The sequence below is a fragment of the Zonotrichia leucophrys genome, chromosome 5 (assembly GCF_028769735.1).
Source record: "Zonotrichia leucophrys gambelii isolate GWCS_2022_RI chromosome 5, RI_Zleu_2.0, whole genome shotgun sequence".
Taxonomy (NCBI): Eukaryota; Metazoa; Chordata; class Aves; order Passeriformes; family Passerellidae; genus Zonotrichia; species Zonotrichia leucophrys.
In genome coordinates, this window is record NC_088175.1 from 28330698 (window position 1) to 28335681 (window position 4984).

The 4984-nt window shown below is 46.4% G+C and overlaps 1 long non-coding RNA gene across 1 annotated transcript; it reads right to left on the minus strand.

Annotated features, from left to right (window-relative positions):
• Positions 1 to 2639: 2639 nt before the first annotated feature.
• LOC135448589 (uncharacterized) lies at positions 2640 to 4484 on the minus strand. Its single transcript, XR_010440509.1, has 3 exons — positions 3604 to 4484; positions 3220 to 3438; positions 2640 to 2737 (listed from the first exon to the last, which is right to left on the minus strand). It is a non-coding gene; the product is annotated as an uncharacterized LOC135448589 (long non-coding RNA).
• Positions 4485 to 4984: the final 500 nt, after the last annotated feature.

The following is a 4984-nucleotide window of genomic DNA, read 5'->3' on the forward strand; positions in this document are numbered from 1 at the left end:
ACGCAGTTCCTCCATCGAAAACATGTTTATGTGGAACTCTTTGTTTCTTTTCCCAATCTCAATTTCACTCGCTCTTTTTCTTTTCATTTTTTAAATTTTCTTATAAAAAAAATAATTAATCTTTTACAAAGCAGGACCCAAAACAGCTGTTGAGTGCTGGACAAAATACAGTCAGTTTCTAGAGCAGGTTCTTCCCTGTCCCTCATTCCCCACTGCATTTGGGAATCGCATGAAATCTAGCACAGCCTGTGAGTTAGGGGCCCTTGGCTGGATTTGCAGGCTCTAGCCCCCACCAGCACTTATTTCCACACTTCTCAGATGCTTACTGCTGAATTTCAGTTTCTTTCTCTCTTCCTGGTTTACTTCATATTGAACATTATGATTTGCTTTACTAGCAGACCAAATGATGCAGCTCAAAGACCAATTGTGTGTGTCAGAGAGCACTGAAAAGGAGTTGGTACATTGCCTTTACCTGGAGCTGGACTGGATTTTACTTTTTTAGAACTCAAAAGAAATTGAGTTTCTTGTAATAAATAATTCATGTTTCTTGTCCACTTTTTGTGTTATACTTAGGTGAAGCAGAGGAGCAGGCTGCACCCCAATAAATTTTCATTGCCACCTGTGGGAAAGAGTCGTGGCAGTCCCAGTCCTATCAGAGGGAGCACAAAGAAAGATGTGCAAAAATTGGAGAAATCCACATTTCTGCCAGCTCTGGCCTTTTCACAGTTAATGTCTATGTCCCAGAAAATTGGGCATAATGTATTATTTTGAAATTCTAATTATATAAATCGTCATCTTGGACCCAGATATCTACCAGTTTTTAAATGAAGCAAGAGACACGTCACTACTTAAACTTGCCAACAGAAATAATGTGCAGATACCATTGCTAGAACAATGTCTGTCTGATATTGCTGGTTGTCCAGCTCATCTACTCCTTATGGGTATGTAGATTCATAGTTTCTGTTTCAGCAACTGAAATAAGATTTTATTGGTTTGGGGTTTTATTTGGATACACTGGTCTATCCTCTTTCCTTACGACACCACAATTGGAAACCAGATTCTCATTGCTGAAATCCTAACACAAGTCAAGAGTGATTCCTAAAACCAGCCAGCCTGCCATTCAGCTTCCAGATGAGGCAGATGTTAAAATATTTTACTTGCAGTATATCCAGAGGTGATCCAAAATCCCTCAGTGAGGATCATCACTGCTTTGTCAAGGAACCTCCTCTCCAGGGCAGAACTTGATTCTAAAATGTTGGTGATGTGGTGGCCACTGGTGAGGGATGGTGGGTGACTCGGTTGATTTAAATACCTTGGCAGAGTTCTTCAGGATGGCGAAGCAGTGCATGGTGAAAGGCTTGCTGAACTTTCCCACAGTGACCAGCACTAGGCAAGGCAGCTGCTGAATCAAAGGGGAGGTGACCATTTGTGATGAACAAGGAGAGACTGTTTCTTTTCCCAGTGCATGTTTGCCTCTTGGAAATGAGCTGATCAGGGAGGCCACAGGGAGGCCACAGGACCAAACTCTACAGCTGAAGTCTTTTGAAGCCAGATAATTTTATGACCGCTGTTAAGCGCTGTAATTTACTTAAACCAAGATAATGGCAAATGGAAACAAATCAACTCCGTGTTTCAAAGCTGATGTTCCCTGGGGATAGGGAATAATGTCTCTCCTTCAGGGAAGAAAACCAAAGGGCAGGAGCATGGCTTCCTTTGAGTGCACTGCTCCAGCCTGACAGTGGGGTGACAGCCCAGGGACCCTGGGTGCTGTGAAGCACAGTGCTAATATCAGAGCTAGTTACTAGATATTAGGTATGCACACCTCTTCATACATGCAACCCTCTGGGGATAAACTCTGCATTATCAGGCACCCACCACTGCCAGGCTCTGTGAGGGGAGCCAGGTCACCCCACAGGAATGGGGCAGGGCCCTGGCTGGCAGCTGTGACAGAAGGTGGAACTCTGACTCCCACTGTATTCCTAGCAGAACCAGTATAATTTGACATGGTGCTTTTCTCCTGACCTCATCCCACATTAGGCCAGGAAGGTTAAATTTACCGCCTCAAGAACCACAGGCAGGACAGCATCACCAAGTGCAGAGCCAGGCTGAAAATGAAAGTCCAGGGTGGATCCAGAACAGCCTATATTTTTAGGAGGCGTGAGAAGAGAAGTATGAAAAGGTTTGGAAGATCACATTCCCAGGGAACAGGCTGGAGAAGAGAACAGCTGGCAGGAAAGCTAAAGGGTGCCATTTTGCAGGACTTAGTCTGGAAGTTGGGCTCCAGTCTTGATAATCAAAGGTAACAAGACGAAAAGTTAGTGGCCACAAACCTCTGTAGGAGACATTCAGGTTCATTATAGGTTACATATAGAGAGGTTAAAAGTGCCTGAGCCTTGGAACTCCCTGACAAGGGAATGCTGTGCACACCTCAGTGCTGGAGACATTGAAGGCTATCAACAGCCAACTCCCTCTGCCTGAGAGGTGGTTTGAGAATAGGGAGTTCAGTCCTGTCACAGTTAAAAGAGAAGGTCTGAATGATTCACTGGAAGTCCCTGCCAATCTGGATGACACACTGATAACCCCACAGGCTAGGCCATGGACCACTGGCCTCCCCCACCTGTCTGCCCTCAGTTTCTTACCAACTGCTCCCTTTGGAAACAAACATTTGCATGTTTTCAAAACATCTCCGGTTCTGTTTTCATCCACACTGGAAGTGTTTTTCTGGTCAGAAAAATTGCTGGAAGAAAGAAAATATATTGGTCAGCAAGTTTAGTCAATTAATCCAAAGCCCACATCCTCTAAACCTAAAAGGAAAATTATTTTCTGCAGCTCCTCTAGCTCTTTTGGCTGGACACCCTGAAGAGGGGGTGAATTAGATTTGTTCTCAGCTTTTCAATCTCATTGTAAGTTTGTAAGTATAATAGTGGGGGGAAACGGGGTTATTTGCAAACACAGCACAGAATATCTGAGACTCACGGAAAATAAACAAGGTGCCTCTTTGCACATTTTCACTGCCATCCTTTTTCCAAGCAAAAGTGCACCTTTTATGCTCTGCTGTGGGCCTTTAGCAACAGCTCCCCTCATATCTTGTGACTGTAGCTTCTCAGTAAACCAGAACTTTGCTAGTGCTCAAAAGCCCTAGCAGCATCTCCAGAGCTGTGAAACACAGTATATTCCTTCCACATAGCTGTAATCAAGGTAAATCACAAAGGTTCCCACCTAAGACTGCTCAAGAAATCTCTTTATAGCAAACACAGCAAGAGTTTTAAGAGCTTCATTGGCGTTTGTTCCATATTGCTTAATGTCTCCTTAGGGGCCGTGGCTACCATCCCAAACAACATTTCTATGGCTTGCGTGGCTACATCCTTTTCCTGTGAATCAACGTTGGCATCTGCTCATCCAGAGTATTCAGGAGAAATATTTGCTGTTGCCTGGAGACTATGACAGGAGAAAAAGTATCAGGAGTCCTGAATTATTTTTGCAGCTCTTTCTGTGATACTGTGCCACTGCCAAACAATCCCCTTTACCTGGCAGTTATATCTCTAACAGGGCTTTAAAACCTGTGGAATAGGTACAGCTATATTTGCCAAGTGCCCAAAATACCTGTAAAGTCCTCCCAGGCCCACATGTGAAAGGCATCATGTAGAAATTACAAAATACATCTGCACAGGCCAGGCAGACTCCATCCATCTTTGTCAGTATCGCCACTGCTGGTGCTTTCTGTGCTGGCTGGGAGGGAGCTGAGCCCTGTGGGGAGCGCAGGGCTCGGTGGAGAGCCCCTGCCCGGCTCCTTTGCTGAGCAGGGTCTGGTGGCACCGGAGGCGCTGCCACCGCGCCGTGCCTACAGAGGCTGTGCCTGCTCCCGCCTGCTGCGGCCGGGCTTTAACACACACAGCAATGCTGCTGAGCCCTCAATGTTTCCAATGCTAAAACCTCTCACATCCCACCGGCAACCGCTCGCATTCGTGGGGGATGAGAAAACTTCCTTCCACCCAGAGGTGCAAGAAAACTCTGGAGCTGGCAGTCACGTGCTCCACAAGAGCCTTACAACCCGCAGGATCCTGCATGGAAAAATTTCACTTCCATGTGTTGACTGAGTTAATGTGGTGGGGATAGTGGGCGGACATAAAGCGAAACTATGAAAGGAGATTAATTTGCAGCTGGAGCCCAGGCAGGGAGAATTCCAGTCCTCTGTTTGCTCAGAAAACGGCAGCTATTACCAAAACCCAGTCAAAAAGAAAAGGTTAGGGCAGCGGTAATAAAAAAAAAGAAATGAAAACCGGGAGGGGAAAGCAGCAAAAGTGAAACAAAGCCTCTCTGGAAATTAACATGTGGAATTCAAAACATTTGCAGTATAATAAACCCAGGCGAGGCCATAAAGCTGCCCTAGCCAAAAGGAGCTCTGTTCTGCCTACGAGGAAACCCGAGCCGGCGTCACGCCCGGCAGCAGCGGCCCCGCAGCCCCAACGGCCCTCTCCGCGCTGCCCTCGGCTGCGCCCAACGCCGCGTCTGTTTCCACTCTAAGCCTCCCGTTTGGAGGAGCAGGATATAAATCAGCTGCGGAGCTGCCCACAGGGCTTAGTCACAGCAGGTATTGGTTTAGGGTGTCTTAGAGGAACTTTTTTTTTTTTTTTCTTCCCTGTAAGTATTCTAGGGAATAAGCATGGGCTTTGTGAGGAAAAGGCGTTCCTGAATGGGCCAAAGAGTCTCTAAACAAAGGACGTTTTACATCACCAGGCAGAATCATCTTCTAACATTTTGGACGGGACTCAGCCTCGAGGGGAAGAGCTGTTCTGTGAGTTCCCAGCAGACTCTTGAAGTGTCCCCTCCAAGCCAGTCTCACCATCTGTCACTGTGTTCAAGAGACCCTCTGCAACTCCTTCACCCCTTCCTCCCACCTAACTCCTCCCTAACACTGGTTTTGCTGCTTTCTTCCTGTTTGTGGCTGGTTCATGCCGCTCAAAGTGCTTCTACTATGAGTTCC